The 24,205-nt window shown below is 43.7% G+C and overlaps 1 long non-coding RNA gene across 7 annotated transcripts in view; it reads right to left on the reverse strand.

Moving 5' to 3' along the window:
- Positions 1-3,692: 3,692 nt before the first annotated feature.
- LOC121074099 overlaps positions 3,693-24,205 on the reverse strand; it is a 32,861-nt gene continuing 12,348 nt past the window's right edge. For 3 of the 7 annotated variants that reach the window (XR_005822121.1, XR_005822123.1, XR_005822120.1), the window contains 3 exons: positions 23,276-23,419; positions 8,453-8,554; positions 3,693-5,527 (listed from right to left, as the gene is read on the reverse strand). This is a non-coding gene — a long non-coding RNA (uncharacterized LOC121074099). The other 4 variants (XR_005822122.1, XR_005822125.1, XR_005822126.1 and 1 more) reach the window with 4 other exon arrangements.

A 24,205-nucleotide genomic window follows, 5' to 3' on the forward strand; every position in this document is an offset into this window, starting at 1 on the left:
AAACCCCAGCCTGGCAGCAGGAATCCCCGGGTACCTCTCAGCCCCTGCTTGCTGTACCCACCACAACGTCCTCTCAAAATTTACTCCCCTCCCAAACCAAGAGCCACGAAGCTTTGGGAGTGCTGCTTCTGAGAGGACAGATTTATCTCCACCCAGCATCTTCAAGGAATGATTTTTGTGTTCTTTTCCAGCCTATGCATGGCCCTGCCATTGCTGTTGCTCCTTGTATTTTTAAGGTATGCATTTTTACGGATCCCTGTGGAGTAAATGAAATGTTTTTACCCCACTTTGCAGCTACAAGAGAGGAAGAATTATGCCACATGCCCAGCTTTGCATTGGAAGTGTTTGGCAGAGATTTGTGCCCAAGCTCCCCCTGCCATCAGTGACCACCACTCCTGGCCTTCCCTGGCTCTGCCGCTCCCTCCTCTCCAAGTGGGGACAAGAAGCAGTGCTATCCTTCAGCTTTTGATCATAAATCTTGACATATATATATTTATTTATTTTAACTTTCTCTCTTTGAAGTAGTTTGAGGGTGCGGGAAACTCCACTTTCATTAAAAAGAAAATTAAGCTATGGACAAAAGGCTGAAGAAAGACGAGAAAATGCACTGCTCATAGAAACATTTCAATATTCTTAAAAACCTGCTGCTCCGAGGGTCAGCCCGTGATTTACATGGAGTGACTCATGATTTTCAAGCACAGTTGCTGGGCAGACCTTAAAGATCGCTGCCTATGTGTGAATGCTAATTTCCAAAAGCATTCAGCTCCCCATCAGATGCCGAGGAGCACGGCGCATTTTCATTTTCTCCTGCACAAAAGCCAAATTAAATCAAAATAAATATCAATGAAAATATTGCGCGGGACATAAAACCATCCATTTGTGGTCCGTCCATATGCTTGCTTTACGAGACGCTGGGTTTCACTTCTGCTCTGGCTCTCCGCTGCCAGCCTCGGAGCACAGCAGGGCGCAGAGCCCCCGATGTGCTCTGGGCTCTCGTGCCTCCAGCACCGCATCCCAGGGGCCTGCCTGCATTTTGTTCTCCCCGTGCATCTTCCCGAGGGTTATTTCTGCCTGCGGGCAGCTTATTCCTGCCCAGATCCAGCCTTGGCACCGGCTCGGCCGCTGCAGGATCGGCAACTCTGTGAGCCATAGGATGCATTTATGGCAGCAAAAACTACAGATGTTTAAAGGTGCTTCATTCCTCGGTTATCTCTGGGTGGTTTGGACAAAGAAAAGGTTTACGTGCCCGGGAAGTTGTTTCTCAGGGAGGCCAAACGCTGGTGTGTTCCCGGCAGGGTTGCTCGCTGTACATCTGCATCGGTGCTACCGCTGAGTGTGCAACCTCCCTGCAGAGCCAAGCACGGAGCACCAGATAAATAAATCATCAAACAGACCTGGGGATGAAAAAAAAAAAAAAAAGCAATGAATCTGTGTCTGCTCAGAGTGAGAATAGCCATTTCTGCTTTTAAAACTGGTCCGGTTTAGAGCAATGTGATTAGAGATTCAACATTTTCCCTCTCATTATTATTTAGCTCCCTCATTTGAATGCTCAGGTTTGAGGGAAGGGGGGATTGCTTGGAAATTACACACACAGCCAAATTTCTTCCTTCCCCTTTGACAGGGCATTGCTGATGGTTATTGTTCTTTTCTAGCTGCATTACACTGTCCTTGATTTTTGTTTCAAGCAGTCTAATGGCATGATGTCAAATCCTGCTAATTGGTTTAGGATTAAAATGCAGGGCCACATCACTCTCTTGATTAACCAGCAGCAAAACTGCTTTTGTCTAATGATCATTTCAGAGGAGAAAGAAAATAAAGCATATAAAGGAAGCTTCAGGCTTTTGTCAGTAAAATACATAGGAAACTGCTTTTTTTTTGGTAAAAAAAAAAAAAAATTGCCACAGCTCAGCCCGCTAAGTTTTGACTTGTAGCAGTTAAAAAGCAGCACTGCAGGGAAAGATCGCTTCCTGAGGAGCAGGGATTGTGCTTTTATCCAGCATCCAGCCATCCAGCACATCATCCCAGCACACTGCATCCATGACTAGAGCCTGCAATAGTTAATTAAAATGATAGGAAAAGAAATTGGAATGTCTCAGTCCTGGTTTTGCCCTCCCTGACACCCAAAATGCCCAGCCCAAGCTTTCCCCAGTACAAATCACTGCAGCACGGCAAGGGCAGACCTGTAGGATCCTTAGGACGGAGCCAGGGCAGGTGGATTTCTTGCCTTGGGCAATGAGGATGCAGGATTATTAGAAGGGGAAGAGGGCTTCAAATTAAAACAGTAAAGGCAATACTGAGCCACTACTTCATAACCCCCTGCCAAGAATAAAACGACACCAAGAAACCCCTCAAACTACCCCAAAGATTCCCCCCGCTGCGCTGTTTAATCTCTTTGGCTCCTGTTGTCCCTGGCTGGCTGAGGGGTTTAGTTTCCAGGGAATTAGGTGTCCAATTCATGTTTTTGTTGGTGGGAGCTGCGCGCAGGATTTGCCACACACAGTCCTGAAAGTCCCCGGTGGACCGAGGGCTCCCCACACGCTCCCACGCAGCCCAGCTCTGCCGGGAGGTGAAAAGGACTTTATGGGGAAGGTTGTGATGCATTTGGCATGTCTTTGAACCTGACTCCCCAAAAGGCAGGGAACGAACTCAGGCAGAGAAAGGGAAAAAAAAAAAAAAAAAAAGGAAATAAAGGGGCCCTTCCCATCTGCCTGGTCCCATTCAATGGGGAGCTTTTTAGAAGGTGTAAGAGGTTTGTGTGTTCCTGCTGGGATTTGTTCTGGTCAGCTTCTCCAGGACGCTCAGATGGGGTGGCGTGGTGCCAGCCCTTCCTGCCTCAAAAAGAAACCATGTTTGCTTTTTTTTTCTTTTTTTTTTTTTTTCTTTTTTTTTGGCTTATTTTGTTCTGCTGCAGAAAGTGCATGCCCTGCACACACGTTGCTCTCGCAGAAAAGTGACTCCAGCCCGAACCGCCGAAAACAAAAGTTAGCTTTTCTCTGGGTTTCCAGAGCAGCGCAGCTAAGCCCTGCGCTCCCAAGCGTGGTGGCGAATCGACCAAAGCCCAAACAACCCCGCAGGATCCAGCCCAGGTTTTCCTGGAGAGCATCCCCAGTGTGGTGCTGTGGGGACGGGCAGCGCTGCGGGGCTCAGCCCAGTTCTGCAGCATCCACCCCACCGGGCAGGGAGGTAAATCAATAAATCGCCAGCAGCAGTGGCTACGCTCCACAAGTTGCTCTGCTGCTTACCTCGCTCCGTGACTTGTTGGTGCTCTTACTAAAAGGCAGTTCAGATACAAAGCTGGTTATTTTTTACGCGCTTCCCACCCCGGCACAGGAGGGATGACATTTAACAACACTGAATGCTGAAGAAGGGGCCCCGTGTCAGCACCAAACAGGTACAAAAAAGCCCGAGAAGTTCTTGGCTGTCGTGAAAGGCTTTCTGCTTTGCAAACTATGACAGAAAGAGTGGAAATATGTTTTGTCTGCTTTTTCCTGACTCCAGGACTCCAAAGCAGGAAGATGAGAACATCCTGCACACATGTTAATTTGTCATTCCTGAAAACCAAATGTCACAGCGCTCATATTTAATTCCAAGAACAGACTGATGAATATGTACGTATAGTTATATTTCATTTACATACTCTGGGATTTGTTAAGAGACGCCTAATAAAACCATCCAAAATGAATTAGGTCTTATCCTACCAACGTTTATTTTGAATACACATTTATCAGAGTAACATTCGTGATACTGCAATAGGAGTTTTTTGCAGGAACAAAACACATATATTACATATCGTAAATGCAGATAGTGAGTTAAAGCAGCCACCTTCTAAATGGGATTTATTCTTGATGCAGCAAACACACAAAAAAAGGGGCTTGAGTGGCGGGGGGAGGCAGCGAACCACTTTATGCAAGTCCCAAGAGGCTGAAGCTCAGCACCCAAAAGGCTGCAAGAAACTGTTCATGTAAGGGAGATGTTCAAAAAGTGAATTATCTCCTCAAAACCCAGCAGAAAAATCCCTGTAAGACTTACGCATCTTCAACTTCTGCATGTAATGCCATTTTTTTAAACATGATTTCCTTCTCTCCGAGCCTCTGCTCCTGGGGCAGGGTGGCATCCAGGTAGCTGTGTTCAAAGAGCCCTTTCAGCCCAAGAGGCCTCTCAGGGATTTTTTTTTTTCCATTTCAAAACAATCTACTTTATAGGGAGAACACCGTGTTTTAGGTTCTCGTTCTTTACCCCTAACTGCCACGCACCCCGAGAGCTCCCTGGGGACACAAAAGTGTAGCTGCTTGCCCTGGCGGGCACATCATCAGTTACACAGGTCCTGCCGCTGGAATTCGGCTAACAGCTATGTTGATGTGTGAGTCTGGAACAAATCTGGCTCACTCGCCCCGCGTTGTCTGGCCTCTGTAGGGCTAAGAGGAGTGGAAAGCAGTAAAATCTCATTTCAGTCTATAAAAATCTGCAGAGATATTTGGAATGTGCAGAGGGAGCAGATCTCCCGAGTAAACCAGAGCAATGATTAAAATAGTCACTTCTCTGACCATAACCGCAATTTAAATACTGCGGCTTTTGTTTGCAGAGGGTTACAGAATAGCTATGGTTTATATTCTAGTGACAGTCACACAACTCCAGGGGTTGTTTTCAGAGTTAGTGGCAAAAACATGTGGTTTGAATTTAAAGTCTTAAAGTTAGAGGATCAACGTTACTCCAGCAAAGATATTGCCAGTGTCTCTGTGAGTCATAATTTTAAATCATCAGGAACCTGAACACTCCTCATTAAATGATTAAAGGGAACAGTAATGAAAAAGCTAAAAGAAAGGATAAATATACAGCCATATAAGCAGTAACATCTATTTTCAAAGCAGAAAAAAATATGGCCATCCTGACAAAGGGCAATAAACATATCAAACTAACTCACTTTTTGGGGAGGGCAGAGAATGTAATCTTAATAAAGCAACAAATTTTAGATGGCAGAGTAAGATTACAGCTCTTCTAGACTAGGGATGGAGCTTTCCCATAAACAGGTTATTGCCATGGATTCCGGTCACAATTAACTCTGTATTTATGTCCCACTTTCTGAGAATAAAATGATCCCTGAGACAGGATGCTTTGATGGTGAAGGTTTTAGCTGGGGTATCAACACCGTTTCCCTACTGTGAGCTCCGTGTTTGCATTTTCCTCAGTAACAACTGTCTCAGCTGAACCTCCCAACCCCAAGTCCACGAGGAGCATTAAACCCTGGCAAGGATGCCCTGTGCATCCTACCTTGTGGAAGGTAAGAAAAATCTCTGTGGGGGAATATGCACCACGGCTTTATCAATTGAACATGGCCTACTGTTTGGTCTGGGCTAAAATCCCAGCCCTGTTAGATGAACCACTCTGCAACCACTCACATTTTTGACCAGTTTCACCAGTCCTGAAATGGGAAGGATCAAGGTTCCCAAACACATTGCTGCTCAATCTCACGGTACATTGTGTTTACAGGAATTGCATTGGGTGGGTTGGAGTTTCAATCTTTTACTGCCTGTTTGGGAGAAGAGATGTGAAAAACAACATAAGATATAAAAAATGGGTAGAAATATAGACTGAGGCATTACGTAGTACATACAAATATAAACACATGAGCCTTGCTGCAGGAGAGAGAGCCTGACTCTATCGATACATTGGCAAGAATGCAAGGGTTATATTTTAAATGTAGAAAATAATCCTGTGAGTCATCTTCCACACGCTCTGGCTTATGATGCTCTTCCATTTCTGCTCTGACCCAGGAGGGCACTGCACACAGCCTGAAAATAGGCAGCGAGATGACGTGGCCCCCGCAGCCGGTGCATGTCTGCTCAGCGCTCCGGTCCCATCGGCGGGCGTCAGTGGGGTTCACAGGGATGCTCAGAAAAAGGCAGAAAATCCTGCTCTTCTAAGAACTGCCATGCTTTGGTTTGAACTATATTCCACCACCTAGCAGATGTAGACAGGTTTTAAGAATACATCCTGAGAGTAATGATAATAATAAGAATAATAAAAAGAGAAACAGCACATGGAAATGTGACACCCAAAGTCACTGCACTTTTAGTAGGTGGTGGGTAAAGCAGCTGTGTGTTGCTTTGGGTTGTACACCAAAGCAAGGACAAAATCAAGACAAGAAAATGGAGGCACATGCATTAAACACATGCAGGTACACAAGACTGCAAGCAAAAATTATGTAAACTTCCATGATACTGAAAACCAAGTCATCTGTATTTCATATCTAAGACCCCAAGATGTGACCTAACTAGAGTATGTTAAGGAACACAGCACCTGAACTACATAACGGTAATCTTTTCTTCCCACCAGTCTCCTGTCCTTACCCAATCTTAACTACTTAACATAAGCCAAACGGCTCTTTGTGAACTACCAGCATCCTGTGTTCATATTTACGACATCAATTACATCCACTTCTTGTGAAGCTTATGCTCCCCTGTGTGTTACCACTCCCAAAGCACCCACACACAGGGCCTTTGTAACAAAGCTGACTGGCCAGGGCATGTCTGCAGGAGGCAGCTTTCTCCCCTAGCCTACCATTTCTCATCTTGCCAGGAAAATAAATTTTGCTGCATGGGTTTTTCTGTCAAAAGAAACAAGCTTTTTTAAATTTATTTTTTATTTATTTATTTTATATATATATAAATAAAGTCATGCAAGCAACACCACAACTTCAAGGCTTCAACTCAGCCTCAGCTTTACATTGAAGGACATCCTCTTTTCATTCTGCACCCATATGCATGTGAATTATACAATATAGATAGATACCTGTCATCAGTACATCGGTGATTTGTGGGTGAGGCTGTCCTGGGTGCTCTATAAGGTACCCAGCCCCTGTAAGACATAATTTTGTGGCAGCATAAGCGCCTTTGGTGTGCTCGCATGTGCCTTCCCTTGGACAATTCTGATTACAGAGAAGCTACAGGGAGGCAATACATTTGGACTGGTTGATTAGAGGAATATTGCTCATATACACAAAACATAACGTTTTTAATCCCATCCTCATTTCATTTTTAAGAAAAATAAATGATCTCTGTATCTTGGCACGCGCATCCTTTTGAAATGGAGCCATTACTCTGGACAGCTTTTTCACAATGGCTCGCATAATACGGTATGAAAATCATGTACGACTCCTGCATTTGTATCTCAGAAGAAAAATAAAAGGCAGTTAAATTATAATGCAAGAACTACGCTATGAATGGATGTTGTGTTCAAGGAGTCTAATGCTTCAGAGGGGGAAATGACAAGATTTTTTTTTCACCATTCTAGATATTTTACCCTTGCAACAAGCTTAACTGTCAAATGTTTTTAGAGAGGTCAAAACTAGTCTATCTGTCTTTTTTATGTGAGTTTGTGAAAGGAATTTCTCCTCGTGGATTTTTACAGGAATTGACACGATAAACCTAAATGGCTCCTTTACAACTGTTAGGGTTTTCTGTAAACACATGCTGTCCTGCCAGCCAACCAGCTTCAAACCCGGGTGCTGAGCACAGCAGATGGTCCTCCCTGCCGATACGCACGGTACTAATTCATATTTCAATACACAGCTCCGCTGCGTAAATGAAGCCACCGTGGCTTACAAAGTTTTAAACTCCCAATAACCAGTAATTTATTTATTTTTTATTTTTTAAAGTTGGTGGCACAGGAAGGTGTCAAGGAGAAGGTGACCGGCTGTAATACGAACGGACGTCTCGGAGCTGGTTGTTGCACTGTGATGTGTTGTAAACATGAGTCTTGCAACGCGGTGTCTCATGCCAGATGGGAACCATAGCATGACAGTGCTGTATTAATAGAGGGATAAATAAAACAGAGAAACCAGCCCTGTGCCACACACAAGCCACTGTCCCGCAAGGTGGGCAGTATGGAAAAGGTAAGAGGTGGTGGAAAAACAAAGCTGGTAACAGGACTCGCAGCAATCGTGATAACAGCATCTTGCCATCAGCATGGCCACTTCATATCGTAAGGGTTTTCTTGGTGAAAGTGGGTTTGGGGGTGCATGCAGGATAATCTCAGACAGCTGCCTCGACCCTTCCCTGCACCAACTCTACTATTGTAGCTATGTGTGGGAATAAATGTTGGCACCAGCACTTCATTATTAAAGCCTTCTCTTTTAGCTTAGCTGGATCACAACCTTCTCATCTCCCATGGTGGCCAGTTATTGCCTATTAGGTTCAGGTAAGATAATGCAGTACAAGATTATCACCTTTCTGCTGGGCTGCCAGAACAGGACACGAGGGGGAAATTTTTGTTACACCTTGAAAAAGAAAGGAGCAGGGAAAAATAAACCTTTTTTTTTTTTTCTTTCTTTCTTCTGACTTTATGAAACAGGGAACACAGGGTAGCAATTTTATGATGCTTAATGTACCATCACCGTGTGCAGACCCTCTGGCACATCAGCCCAGGGCTCATGGCTGCGCTTTGTCGAACCCACCTGGAGCTGGCCACGCTGTCACTGCTCCATCTCCCTGTCCGTGTGCCATTGGGTGTCACTGACATGCAGCTCTGAGGGTGAAGCCAGGGTCCCACTGCTGTTCTGCGGGAAGAGGACACAGGAAATTCATCCAAAACAGCCTCAAAGCTGGGATATATCATGCATTTGGCCTGAAGTCCCGACAATAGTGCATTAACTTCTGTCCTCCTCCATTGCTGACAGCTGCTTACACCAGAAAGAAAAATAAAGAGCTAAAAAATGGAAGGAGTAGAGATCCTCTGCACGAATAATTCCCTCCTTTCAAGGGGATTGCTTCTTGAATTTCTGTCTTATGTTTTTATCAAATGCTGAGCCTCCTCCACTAAACCGTGATAAGCTGGGCAACTTCATCAAATTCAACACTCAGTAGGAGCAGAACCTCTTTCTTAAATTCATTAAATCTTTCTTCCAAAGAAGAAATGTGAATTAATATTCACTTTCTCATTTTATTTCAATTTACTTACTATATATTCCAGAGACTAAGCAGAGACATTTCCAAATCTAGTTTATTTCTCTGTCCATAATGGAAAGCAAACAGTTCTGAAAATTTTGTTAGAGGGGAAAACAGAACCAAAATGGCCCTAACAAAGGAATGCAGCAGTTGTTTTCATAAACTATTTTGGCTTTCCTTAGCTAAAGAGTCTCAGATGTGTAGTTGGGTTTGTTCTTAAAACAAACAAACAAAACAAAATAAAACAAAACAAAAAAACCCACAAAACTGAAAATTTAAATGTCTCCTGTATTATTAAAGGACAGAAAACTAAATTCAGGAATTGCTACAGAATTCGGTTATGCTGTAGCTGAAGAAAACATAAATCAGCAGGGAGACTTTTAACAGTCTTACAACTTGATCACAAATTAAAAAATACTGGGATGCAATTATGAAGTGTCCTTTGGCAAACATGCTGTAGTACATGAATTAGCTCTGTGCAGACAGTGTTGCAATAATATAATCTTTTTATATTCTAGACATATATGCGTGGGGTGTGTGCATACATATCTTATATTGGTGCAAGGTAATGCACACAATGCTGTGGTTTGCTATTTCAAATAGGAAATCTACTTACTGTAAATCAGATAACTCCGTTCCACTTAGATTTAAAACTTCTCCCTAGCACACCTGCTGCCAAGCAGGGGGAGAAAGGCATGGGGAAGATTTCCAGAGGGAAAAGAGGAAGCTAATGAGAAACAGCCATGTATCCGTGCCGTTCCCCTGTCCCGGCTGCCGCGGAGTGGGACTCTGCTCAGTCCATTGGATAGGAAACATTGCAGTGGGCACAGTTACTGACAGATCTGGGTGTCTTGGCTTCCAGACTTTCTTTTGGTGACCTAATCCACTTTCAGAGTGTTTTGAGTGAGACTTATCTCACACATACGATTGCAAACCAAGTTCTGCCACTGGCAGCTCGAAAAGCATTCCCCACATCCAACTGCTTCTGTCTGTGCCTACAACTGAACACATTCACTGGCAAACACAGCATCACACAAATTTTATGTTACTGTGGCCACAGTGCTTAACGTCGTGGATGCCAGGAACCACACTGCTGTAGAAGACCTACAGCAGAGCAGGTGAATGGCCCAAGAAGGAGGGACTGGCCTAAATGTGAATAGTACAGCAACTAAAGATCACCACATCCATCCTCACATCTTGAGTCATTTCTCCTGTAGACAGGGTATTTAACACAGGAATACATTTTCTTAAATTCTCCTCCTCTCTTACTTTCTGGAAAATCCTCCCAGAACGTCTTGGCTGCCTGCAAGCCCCGGGGGGCTGGGGGTGCTGCTCGGGTGGACAAGTGGCTGCGCTCCCACGTGGAGGCAGAAACCACACCGGCAAAAAAAGATTTCATGGGAAGAGCAGGAGAGGGAGGAGGAACAAAAAAACTGGAAATGTGTTAGTTAACTTGGTGTGTTTGTTCGAGCCACTTCCTGACACCCAAGCGAGTCATCTGAATTTAACACATTTCTCTTTTGCATTTTGCAGCTCACCTTTAAGAGATCACAAGGCGGAGGAGGTGGGAATATATGGACTTCAGCCCTTCCCATCAGTTTCCCCCTGTTACTTTCAAAGATTTTCTATTTAGAAAGGAAGGCTTTTTTTTTTTTTTTCCTGCTGTTCATACTTTACACATACATCCCAGCCAAAATATCTTACTTGTATATTTTTTTAATTTAGCCTACATTACAAAAAATTGCTCTGAGAATAATTAAAGAGAATCACTTTCCTTTTCTCTTTGATTTACCTGACTTTTTATTTCTAAAGAGTGTTCAAGTAAATAACCACTAAAAAAAAAAGAAAGATATTAACAATTAAAGAAAAAAAATAGCCCCACATCCTTTTCCTTCTTGTTTGAATCTAATGAAAATGTTTAAACTGCATGGATATTTATCCTTATGAAAAACATATGAACAAAACAAAAACCCCCAGTATTCTAGCGAGATTCTGTAAACAGGACAAAATGTTAACTGCGGAAATATATCATTTAAGACCTTTATTTCCTTCTAGCTCTTTCCAGGCACCAAACAAGCTTTGCATGCAGATTTCGTTTCAGCTTGGTGGAATCGTTCTCATAACTATTCTCCAAAGCCCGAGCTCTGAGGTCAGCCCTACTCATTCTGCAATGGGATAAATATTAACAAGTGTGACTAACCCATTCCTTGCACCCTTCTTAAATTTTCCGAAGTGTGTAAGCAAGCATGAAAGCAAGAGATCAAAAACGTGCGGGTTTTATTGTTGGAACCGGATGTGAAGAAGGATGCAATATAGGCAAAATCCCAGCACCTCGGAGAAGCTGGTCTATAACACCAGCAATAAAAATGAGGGAAATACTGGACTGCGAGAAATCTACCTTGCCCTCCTGCTCAAAAATGACTAAATTTTCACTCGCCCCCTACAATAATGTTTTATGAGACCTGGAACAGCGCCCCAAGTCCAAAGTTGGACTTTCATTGTTGGTCCCAAAGCAGCCAGGAGAGGACAGAGGTGGTGAGGAAGGTGTATACGACACCTTGGTGCCTTCTGGGCAGAGGTGATGGGGCTGTGGTGGTCTTGAGGGATCATACCTGCTCCTGTCTTTCTCTTCACAACTGCTGCTTATGAAATTTTATAGCTCTGTGCATAACCTTCCTCCTTCGTGTGTAGTGCCTCCTGCTCTGAACCAAGCCGCCCTCCACACTGCTGTTTGTAAGAAGACCAACACAGATCTGGTTAAATATCCCAGATATTTCTAGGAGAACTCTCAGGTTAATGAATCTGGTATTAAATAAAGCACTTAGAGATGCTTATTATTATTGCAATTTGGTATCTGTACAGCAGCAGCGATGTAGAACCCAGTTTGGAGAGGAATTGGGCACTAGAGGGCACAAGAGCCAGTTCAAGCAAAGCAGCTTTGTCCCTACTGCATTGAGTGATGAGAAAGCTTTAGATTGCACTTTAGATTGCACTTCTGGTGAGACATCGGGAAGGGAATGGAAGAAATCAAGGAGATTTGTAAATATAGTAAGCATCTATCACATAACTTTCCAAAACTGGATCGGTTCTGTGGACATGGGGAGACAAGGGGCCTCTGTTTGCCCTGCTTCTACCAAAAGTTTGTCAAAATCAGATTATAGCCTTGAGAATATTGCTATCCAAGGTCAGGTCTAGTCCTGATGAAGCCAGGGAAAATTCAAAGCCAACTGAAAAAAAAAACAACACAACAACACAAAAAACAAACAGCAACAACAACAAAAAAATCCACAGAAATTACCAACAGAAGTATTTAAGCCTGAAAGAGATTTTATTCAGGTGATAACAAAACCCTGGCTCATACGATCCAAAGCTGTTCACTCACAATGCAGTCCTGTTACTTTCCAGAATGTGTTTAATTCTCATATGCATTCTCTCAAATGAAAGGTATGCCCCAGATTTCAGCACCTTCTCTGCGTCTACTCCATTGAGCCGACAAGAAATCATCTCGTTCAGTTTGTTTCCACACCTGGCTTTCTTCTCCTGCAGGATGCCAAACTGCAGAGCAGACTATACCCAAGAATATATTCTTTTCTCCCTCCATCTTCTGAAGCACTTTAGCTCTAATCTGGTGAATGGGTGTGCATTTTTGGGGTCTTTGGATTTACAAATTATAAGAGCTGAAAAAGAAGATATATGAATCCTGGTCTTGATCTACACAGCTCCTGTTCCACAGTCTTATTCCACCCTGGATTATTGACAGCCATTGTTTCTTAAAGCTTTAAGGGAACATGCGATGAAAAGACGGGAGGAGGGAGAGGTAGCATTTACTGACCCTTTTGCAGCTTCTAGCCTGTGACATCTCCCATGACTTGCCAGGCTACATGAAATCCCCTTGTCACCTTATACAGACACTGCACAGCAGAGGTGGGCCTGTTCAGAGATGACGTTTATGAAAGCCAGCCTTATGCTCAAAACCCAGATCTAAAGCCCTTAAATTTTTTCATCATGTAAAATTGTATCTGGGTTTGGATTTCTTCACTCCATAGTTCTTGGCTATTTTAACTCCTCATCTCCTAGAAATTCCCATGTGTAATTACCAGATACCCAGCTGAGTCCATGGAGATTAAAGAAGGAGACACCTGCTAAACAGTGTTAAATGCTCTGCAGAGCTTACCATTACGATTGCAGCGCAGTGAGATACTCAGCAGGAAAGCAAAAAGAGCTGTACAGAGGAGACCATAAGGAAAAGTCCCGGGAAACCTCTTGTAACTTGCACAATTTTTAAACTTTGCCCAGTTAAACTGTGGTTCCATTAAACTTTCCTTTGTTTGGCAAAGGACTGAATTATTACGACAAACAGCCTTGAGCAATTAAAAGTGAGAACAGCATCTACAAATCTAAGATTTGGTAGACAAAAATCTCTTGCAAAAGATGCAGCGCTATGGAGTTTCAGTTATAGCCTACCCAAATGGGGAGAACCAAATTAAATGAAAAAACATATTGTATATTATCTTAATTTATATATGAGAATTTAGACAGTTCCAGATTTCTGGATTAAATACAATACCATGTGGCTCCATTAAGCCTCACTGGCCTTTTAGAACATTATTGAAAGAAATAATATATAACAGTTTGAAAGGTTTTTGGATGCTTGGTAGCATCATTATGCAATTTATTAATATGTGGGCAGAGTGACTAATGCCTCTGAGGATATATTTTTAGTTTCAAAAAAACAAATATAAAAAAGAAAAGCATGCTGGGGGGAGCAAGAAAGAAAATTGGTTTGTGCTAGCAGCATGTGGTGGCATGCATCATTCTGTCTGTCCCTCCATAAGCCCAGAGCTCACAATAAACTGCTTCTCCCTTCACTTACTGCATTTCCAAAGTGGTCTGGAGACCCTAGAAATTGCACTTGGGTACAATTTGGGTATCTAGCTCCTTTTCTGGCATCTTTCCCCCATTTTTAAGGATGGAAGGTACAATTCAGATCATCTAGTTTAATTCTCCATATAAGCCCCCAAGAAAATAATTTCACACATTCGCTCACTAATTGAGCCTACTAATATATGTTTCACCAAAGTCATCTGGGCTGGCCTCCAGTTCTGATTTTGGGATGCATGAGGATGACCAATCCCCTGCCCCCTTCAACAGTTTGTCCCAGCACTCAGCCCCCTCTCTCTTTTCCATCTCTGTATTTTGCCTGTCTTAAATTTCCAGTCATTGCATCTCGTTATGTTTTCCTCCATTAGGCTATAAAGCCCCTTTGTATGTGGTATTTTTTCCTGCAAAGGCATTTACAGCACAGAGTCAGGTCGCTGCGTGATCTGCTTTTTGCTACGCTAACCAAACTGAGCTCCTTAAGTCTCTCTCCACAAGGTTTCCTTCTCCAGCCCCCAAATCATCCTTGTAAAACCCAACCATAGGCTGAGAGTTTACAGCCTCCATCATGACTTCAAGTCCCTGAATCTCAGGTTAATAAAGTCTCTATTTTTTAATAAGGCTTCTGTGAAATGACTAGAAATAGTCCCGCAGGATGTGTTATTTGGACGTAACTGCTTCCACATGGGCTGGAGGTGCAGCCCGGTGCGAGGAGCACGCTGAGAGCGGTGGGAGGGCTCTCTCCTCCCTCCCCACCCTTCTCTAAAGCCTTTTTCAGTGCTTCCCCAGCCTGCATTTCTAAAACCAGTATTTTTCTTGGAGGGTCTGTCCTGGTGGATGTTTCCTAGCCCTCTAGGAAGAAGCAGCAAGCCTCCCCTCCATACACAGCTCCCGAGGAAGCTGCCTCCCCCCGCACCAGGCCTGCACCAGGCCTGCCGGGGCTGGGCCCCATCTCCAGCAGGAGCAGAGGCACTGACAGGGCCTTGGCACATCCCGCTCCGCAAACCGCTCCTTCCAGGGGCCCAAAAAGACAGCTATAAAATCTTTCGAAGCTCACCAGAGCCCCTCCTTCCCTCCAAACTAATAGGATTAAAAACAAACACTGGGGGTGTTCTTCCCTGTCCTTTTCTAGCATTTGTGTCCACACTTCGAAGCTGTTTTTTGCAATAATTAATCGGTTTATTTGCTGCTAAAAGACAGTGGAGGCTCACAGGAGGCTTGGCTCTAGATCTTTGAAGAAAACTCCCCAGTATTGCCAAAAATTCAACAAAATGTCAAGGCATAGTGAGTTCTAGGCAGTCTCAGGCACTGGAGTTATGTTTCACTGCTCCATAGCTTCTGGATGGGATAATATCCGGCCTTTTCATCAGTCGTATTTGATTTATATGTGAGAATACACACCAGATTAGGAGTTTAAAAGAAATGACAACTCAGTTTCCATTCAGCCTGGTCTTTATGTACCCCAAAGGGAGAAACTTACTCCTGCATCTGCAGCGAAACCTAAGTTTTCAAATGCACTCACAACTGGTAAAATATTCTAATGAATTTGGTCATCACCAGACTTGTCACTTTAAAACATTTTTTGTCCTGGTTTGATCTATTTGGTTTTCTGCTGCTCACATTTGCTTCCAACATTCGTGATCCAAACACAGTGAGAGTCCTTTGAGATACATCATCCACTTCCCTTCAGATCACTTTCCATCACCCAAGAATATCTACGCATGGCCTGAATTCCTCCTGTAACTTCAGAGCTTTCCTAAGCTATCTTCACTATTTGGCTTTAAAAGAATTTCTTCACCTCTGATGAGGGACTGTCAGTTTAAAAGCAAGTGTAAGTGGGTGGTACGATCAGAGTAAACCACTAATGAATTGACTCACCTTGGCAGTTGTGAGTTGTCCACAAAAATCACATAAAACATATGGACTGGTAGAACTTGCGATTGCTTAGTGATTCAGCATCCCAGTACTAGCATTGCACAGAAAAAGTAAGGTAGGTTTGTTCAAGTAGCCTGAAAAGTCTGTTTGATTAAAAGTAAATTTTGCAGTCAGGTGTAAAATTTAAAATTTCCATGTGACAAGCTCAATTGCTCAAGTATTCTTAAAAATACCAGTGCTAGGTAAAGCCTAAGAATTTGGTTGTTTAGTGGAAGTGGGCAGGAAAGGGTCAAAAATATAAATACATTTGCATGGAAAGCAAATAAAAATAACCTTTGAAGGGAAAGAATAATAGTGGATGTTTCCTAATGGTCACCATTCACCCTGATGATTCTTTGCACTCCACTTGCCAAAAGCATAAGGTTTTAATTTTGTTCATGGTCAATGTAATGTTCAGAGTTTCATCTACCTGAATGATTCTTTGGGGACTGATTGCAATAGCTACATTAGCTACATTTTGGGGTTAAATACCTTTTTTTTTTCTTGAATCTTACCAATGACTGAAACTGGAAAGGATAAAATTAGATTCCTGAACCTTCATCCCTTTTTAGAACTAAACATGAAAAAAACTGCATCCAGTTTTGTTAAATATTTTTTCCACATCTGGTGTTCAGTCAAAACCATAAGAAAAGTGCTGGAAATTTCACAAGAAGTCTCGTACTCTTGTGATTTCCAGTCCAATTTTTGCAGCCACAGGAGATCTGTATAGTTCAGATAAGAATCCGAAGCAGCAGCCAAACCCAAACTGCGAACCTCCTGAGGCTCACCCCACCCACAACAGCTTATGTCTTTACCCATCATTTGCAGCAGATGTTCTCCTAAATTCTCCAGTGAGATAAATTCCATTAAAAGTTTCAGGAGAAAGATTATAAGATACGTACAATACAAAATAAAATTGTCCTAAGCGGCTCATCGTGGCCCCTTAAGCTATTGTTAAAGACCCTCATACAGCAGTGTCTATTGATTAGAGTGGTTTGCTTCTTCTTACTACTCATTTTTCCATGCGGGGCTTTTGGGCTTTTTGATCTAAAGGCCACTGACGTCAATGAGAGTATTTCCATTGTCTTCAGTGGGCTTCAGATCAAGCCCTTGACAAACTGTTTCTCCCATAGGTCAGTCTGTAGAGTGTGGGTTTCTGCCAGCAGATTGTCCCTAGAACATTTCACTGTAGATTTACAGTCTTTATAAAATTTTTAAATGAAGTTCTATAGTTAGATTCATATGGTATATCATAAATTACAGCAGACTCTGCAAGCTTGAGAATTTTTTTTTTTCATTTGGCTCTCGGGGAACATATAGTTTTTTCCATAGGAACTTTTCTCCAAATTCTAATTTTACCTGCTTTTTGCTATTTTGCAACAGAACTTGTGCTTTTCTCAAGGCCCAGCTCTCTGAGGAAGGTTGCAACTGTGGTAGCAATGGTGATGTGAGCAGGCAGAGTCCCACCATCACTGTCTTGATCTTAGTTGGTAGGGCAGGCTGTTCTTCGGGTTCTCCGAGGTGAAACTAGTCACTAGAAACTAGAGAAAAAGAAAAAAGCCAAAAGTTTCCTTCTGTCTTAAGGGGTAGTTAAAGCTGCTTTATTAGGGGAGCATCTTCCATCCAACTCAGCCACCAAACCATTCAGTGACAAACCACTGAGGAGAGAATGATCTTCTTGTGCATGTGAGCACCGGTCTTAACTGGGACCTCTTTATCTCAACACTTTCCATGGCAGCCAGGCAATGTGACAGCAGAAGACAAGGGGACAGCCCTCTGATATCCGAGTCCTAATTAGATTTTCCATCACCAGAACCTAAATTAAAGAATTCAAGTGATATTACCTTGCCCATCTGCAAAGTGGGAGCAATAATCCCACAATACCTTTTCAGAAACGCTTTGAGGCCATGAACTCTGTCTACACAGAGTAGTACTGTTCAGTAGTAAATGAAATCTGTTTTCACTTCCAAAGCTATGGCATAAATTACTATAGGCAGAAATCCAGCCTAGCAGGCAGTGAACTGGATGGGGCCCACTCAGTTTCTTCCATCTTTAGCTTTGATTTTCATTGTTCTGTTTCATTAACAGAATTTCCATGTCTTTTTTTTTTTTTTCTCTTTCTCCCCTGTTGTAATTTTCCTAAGTTGTTAATTTGCCAGCAGAGAGAATGGCCTCATAATTGTATACCAGATTCTCCAAGCACCCACAAGAATCTGAACAGATTTTAGCAGACTCAGCATTTCCCTTTTTACTTCTCAGCCCCTGTATATATACAAAAGGAGGATGCCGAAAGTCTGTTACTGTGTTCCCACTGAAGAGCCATAATCTGGCCACTTGTTTTGTGCTCAGAATGCATTTAATTCTGCATGCTATGTCCTTAAGGCCCTGCTGATAAAAATCAGCACAACTCCCCTCACGTTGATGGGGCTGTGGCAATTGGCAGTGCCGGTTTTGAAGGACATAAATATCACTCTTCTTTTCCCATGCATTTGGCTAGCTGGAAGATCAAAGGCCTTCATGAAAAACAGATATGAGATTGGAAACTCCTTATTTACTCTATTCTCTGTTTCGTTCCTTTTTATTTGTAAGAAAGAATATTGACTCTGCCCATGTCACCTCCACAAGCAGGAGACTGGGGGAAATGGCCAGAAAAACCATCAGATATCAAAATGGTTCAGGTGACTTTTCCAACTTTCCCCTTTGCCCTCCCAAGCCATAAAACCTACCAGAGACTGGTTCCACTCTTGGCCTCTTTGCCAGTCACCATGTCAGAGGCTGCCTTTATGCTGCAGATGAACAGATGTTTCACCACTGATAGCTCTGATTCATGAAACAATTTGAAAGAAATTAACAGCAATAAATTTGATTCAAATCCTATTTTTTCCCCAGTAGCAGAGTTTGTGACTGTGTATGAGCGCTCCCACTGGAAAGAGAACTGGAAAGATAAAAATAGATGAGATGAATGAGAGATTACAGGATAAAGTGATGGCCACTTACCAGCCGAGCAAGATTCACTGCTCAAGGCTGACGAAGTCTCTGCTGACTTTGGGGTTTAGCAGCACAGAAACTGCTCCATAATTTCTGTTCAGCCAAGCTCTCTTGGAAATTACATCTGACCACCAAGTATTTCCTTAGGGCCCTGGAAGAGTGGATGTTTTATGACAGGAACCTCTCCATGTGAGATCTATCAGGTTGTTGCTGTAGGTGGGGTTAGATGACTCAGGTTTTATGGAGCAAGGTGAGAAGGGTGAAGTGGAAACCAGCACCTAATGCAGCTGTGGTGTCCCCTGCCTTACCAGCATCATCCCAGACACCCTGAAATCCTTACCCAGGAGTTTCCTGTGGGGAATTAGGAAAAGGCACATAGCAGGACATTATTTGCACGTATCTGAATTTAGGATTTCCTCTGTGGTTTGGTTTTACTTTTCATGAAGGCCCTGTTTAATCTCCACTTTCAAGATATGAACAATCCGGCACAGAAAGGTTAAGAATTCAGCCCAAGTCTCCAAGCCAGAAATAAAGCTCATTAGTCCTTCATCCACAGGGAGCCCTTTGCTTCCGTCTCATCCGAACTGCCACATGACAACTGCCGTCAAAGGCATCTCAAAAGAGGAGATCAATTTTATAGCGGTTTTACTCTTTGAAAGCACAAACAAGCTCTCCATTAAGAACTATAATTTATCTAACTGTGACCACTGACTACAGGTCTATGAAATATATCTAAATGGATTGCACGGAGCCAGAAATCCAGCCCAAGTATATATGGCACATACATAACAAAGCTCTGCAAATCTGAAAATGCATAGTATCAGCAAGTGCTCTGGTTTTCTGGACTGATTTGGGAGGTAGGTAGGCTTAGCTGAAGGCTGTGGTTTCTAAATTGGACATGGTTACCTAAAACTATTGGAAATTTGAATTGTATGTCAGATGTCTGGAATAAATGGACTCAAGAGACATAAGAAAAAACATGTGGCCCAGTATTTTTCTTTTTCTTTTTTTTTTTTTTAATGTCTTTTGGAAGCTGTTTAGATCTCATCTGGGGCTTGTATAGTTTCTTTGTTTAGCAATTCTGAATTGAAATTCTTTATAAAGCTTTGTTAATTAAAAGGTAAAAACTTGATTGTTACACAGAGCCCTTCATCCCCAATACTGCCTGTACACTTTCCAAAAGCATATTATACTTTCCAAAAAAATAAACTATCCTTTGAAAACTAGGCAGCAGGGCCATGTTATTTACCTCAAACCCACCAAATTTAAATTCCAAACCGGACTGTGATGGCCTGACCCTGTTCTAACTCTGCCAATAGCTGTTGTATCCGAGCACAACGGCTGCGGAGCTCCCCCCAAGGCCCTGGTAGCAAGGCTGATCCAGGCTGCACATCTTTAGCAAGAACATCCCGTGCAATTATGAAGATTACAAGCAATAGATTTCCTGCAAATTGCAGCCATCTCTGGGGTGAAATAGATCACCTGCTCCACAGCACACCTTCCCACAATGCAGTAAGACTGAAACAGACACCTGAAGGCACCTTTCTGCAGGCAGAGTGGCTAAATCTGCATTGAGTTGGGAACTGGGATGAAAGGTTTCTCAAGGTGGGGAATTTTTCAGATTTGCCACATCTTGGAGGTGATACACAGCTTCTCGTGCTCACCTTGGCATCTCTCACTTCCCATTCCCACAGCCCAGTAGTATTGTCACAACCTTCATATTTTTGTTCACATATTTGAGTTCAACCCAACCAGCCACTCTTGCCCCACACTCTTTTCCTTGCAGATCTTCCCACTCCTGCTGTTCATTACTAAGTGCCTGACACAATGCAGATTTGTTTGATTCTTTTCTACTTTTTTTTTTCTGGTGCCTTCTGAATGCTCCGATGCCTGCCAGGGTGCTGCCTCCTAATCTCAAGGGACAGGATACATGGAGAGTCACGAGCAGGGCTGGAAAAATAACAACCCTTCCCCAGACAAACTCCATCTCTTTTGACCTAATATTGTTCTACGCAATGCCAGAGATTGAGACCTGATCTATAGCTCTTCTTCCGACAAGGATGCATGCTGAGGCCTAGATTGCTGAAAATTGCATAATAACAGCAAAAATGACTTTTTGCTCTACAAGGCCTATTCCTTGTCAAGCTTTTGCATACTATGGAAAAGGCAGAGAATCTATGTGAGCTGACCAGGCACACCCTGCAGCTCCTGTCAGCAAAAACATGTGGTAGTTGGTGCAGCTGAAGTTACATTTTCTGAAAGCTTTAAACTGTACCAGCTAAAGCAGAGTTAATGACAGCATATAAATGTCACTGGAAAAAATTACTGCCCTTATATTTGCTTCTTTTGTGGGTTTTAAGGAATCTCCTTCCAGCCTTGGCTTTTGGATATATATATATAGGTTTGTGCAGATTTGGCAGGGTTAAACTGCCAGGGGTAAGAAAGGACATAAACTTTTGGAAGGGCTCTGACACCCCCCTCTTTCCCACTCCCAGCACACAGGCATGCCAGAACATTATGGTTTCTTTTAGGCCCGCATAATTAAATGAGTGATGAGGAATTTCTCACCAATATAAAACTGAATTATTTGTTGCTTAAAATAAAACTGTACCTTTTTATTTTATTTTTTTTTAAATTTTATTTTGTGGAGACGGGGTGTCCAGATTGTCAGCGGGTGTCGATCAGCCTGCTCTGGGACATCAGATCTTGCTCACTGGGGATAATGCCAGGAGCATCAGGAGAGCATGGTCCAACCCCAGCAGGTCTGAGATTAGGAAGGGACCGTTGTGGTGACCAGAAGAGAAGCAGTCTCTATAAAACCCTTTTTTTGATGAGTTCTTGTGCTCAGGCAGGAATCCTCACCCAGGGCAGCTTGGGGAGGGCAGGGGGGTGACTGCAGGGAAGCCCATGCAATTTCTCTCTCCCAGTTTAACAGACACCCTGGGGTCATACTTGCCAAATTTTGCGAGCAGCAGCTAGATTTATGAGCCCCAGGAGCTCACCGTGCTCCAGCTGATGAGCTGCACGACAGAAGAGCTGGGGGGAGCTGAAAAGCAGAGGGAAAGCGGAGGCACTGATGAGGGTCAGAAGCGACGGCCGGGCCCTGAGAGATACCGAGGAAACCAAGTGCAAACCGGGGACAAACCAAAAAGGAACAGAAGGGGGTTTTGGGGCTCTTTCTATAGCCCCTCACATTTTAGGGGTAAGGAATGCTGCTCCAAACGCACTGCTTGGGGCTGGCTGAACTTGCAGCAACAACCCCCCTGCAAACCGGGTGCTTGCGATGTTTGTGCAAGCAAAGCGGGGGGGCAAGGCGGAAGGAGGAATAAATAAATAAATAAAAAGGAAAAGAAAAGAAAGCAGCAGTAGAGAAAATCCTGGAGGACACGAGAAAAAGAGTAAGTTGTCCACAGGGTGTCACTCTTGACCCACATTTGGGCCAGCGCCCAGCCTTGTCTGTGGCAGCAGGAAATGGAAGATTTTCGTTCCCCAACGAGCCTCCGAAAAGACAGAAGCCTCCAAAAAAGCAGGGTGGCACCTCTGGGCGTGCAGCCTCTGCCCCCGCCTGCCCTTGTCTTGTCCTTTCCCAGGGACAGGATTTGTACATGGGTCCTCCTGCAAAAGGGAAAGGGGGTGGAAGGAAACCCTCTCCTCCCATTGCCAAACTTCGCGCTATTCCAGCCCCAACCCTTTACCACACCACCTCAACCTTTCAGGACTATTTCATTTTGCTCTGAAATCCCCCTATGCTGTCGGCTGTCCCTTCTCTCCAGCAAACCTCCTGTGTCACAGCACTGCCTTATGGAAGATGTGATAGAACCACTTTACAGCGTGTCCTGAACCAGGTGAAATTAAGTGCTGATAATATTGAGGTTTTGGTTGCTATTGCTTATCAGAGGTGGGTTCTTTAACTTTTTTTTGGATGGGTTCTTTAGTTCAGAAGAAGCCCTATGAATTACTGCCTTTTTGTGTATTGAGCTGTCTTCTGCTGCAATCAGGAGGGCAAAGCAAGGGTTGAGCCAGCTCTGGTTGTAGCCTGAAAGCAGAGACCCCCTGAGCTTCTGCTGGGCTGAGCCTGGGCAGGGCAGGACTGGGTGCTTGTGCTGCCCGTGAGAGCTGCAGGGGGATGCTGTTGGCCACCAGGGTCCGAGGGGCCGGCAGGTGACATGGATGCTGGGGTCAGCAGCGCAGCAGCCAAGGTACAGGCTGCAACTTTTACGAAGCATCAGCAGAGCGTGAATTATGGTGTGACCTCCTGGCAAGTTTCCTAGAGCAGAGGACACACCGGCAAGAATGCTATCTCCTCTTCCAGGGCTGGCTGGGACAGGATTTGTGTGTAGTGTGTACAGCACATAATTCATCAGGCTAGCATTTGCATAGCATGAGCTCAGCACTGCAGTACTCTCTGACATTTTGAAATATTCTGCTAAGGGCTCGCCGCTTGCTTGGGGCACCGCATGGGATACATCCCAAAAGGGATGCTGTCCCCTTGCACAACTCCACCCTCTGCTTGGAGGAGGAGCTCCAAAAAGGTCTAAATCCATCAATCTTACCTGTCTCCAACTCCCTTGTTTCTTCAGTGACTTCACACTTTTGCCCCAGGGTAGTGCTTTTAGGTGTGCTCAGTATAATTTTCATGTTTGTTTTTTTCAGGCCATCTTCCTTAATGTGGCTATCCCAAGCTTTTATGGAAACACCTGCAATATGCAAACACAAACGTATAAATCTCAGTAATGTGAAAAAACTACTTCATGAAGTCGTACAAGAATGCAGCCATGTGACCACAAAACTTCATTTACAAGTGCCTAAATATAGATCATAGCATGCAGCAAACCCAGACTTCAATTTTAAAAGTGAGGGCACAGGGGAGAGTGCAGAGTCAGCACTTCTTAAATAAGAAGTTCTTCTTGTACTAATTCATTTACAGCAGCATCTTCCTTTGACACAGCAAATTTGCATTGCTGAATCCCGATCACAGAGACATAAAGATTTTTATGGGAGTCGGAAATAGCCTCCATGCAGGCACTGCTGCACCACCGCTGACCTCCGTGCCCAGACAAGGGCATGCTGCAGTTTGCACCAAGTGAGCCGCACAGATTTTACTCCCCCATGTGCTTTTATTTCCCTCCAGGGAGAGGTTCGGTTGTGCAAGATGCCCAGTCTCCTCTGAGGGACCTGCTGGAAGAAACCGAGCACTCTTTGCAGTGGGCAATGCTGAATATTGAAAGGAACCAGAGAGATTTGGGGTGATTACCAATGAGCAAAAATGATTTTTAGCCTCTGTAATACTTCCCCAGCCAATCTGACCTACACAGGAGGGAAAATAAAACGATCACAAAAACAGCTCAGAGTGAACACAGGTTTGGAAACCAAACCTGCTCCAACTGAGACCACCTCATCCCGTTTCAATTCTCCTGTTCCAGTTTGCCCAAATTGCCTCCCAGCACCAGCGGCCGTGATTGCTGCCCACGGCCACAGGTTGT

The sequence above is a fragment of the Cygnus olor genome, chromosome 8 (assembly GCF_009769625.2).
Source record: "Cygnus olor isolate bCygOlo1 chromosome 8, bCygOlo1.pri.v2, whole genome shotgun sequence".
In the NCBI taxonomy this organism is placed as follows: domain Eukaryota; kingdom Metazoa; phylum Chordata; class Aves; order Anseriformes; family Anatidae; genus Cygnus; species Cygnus olor.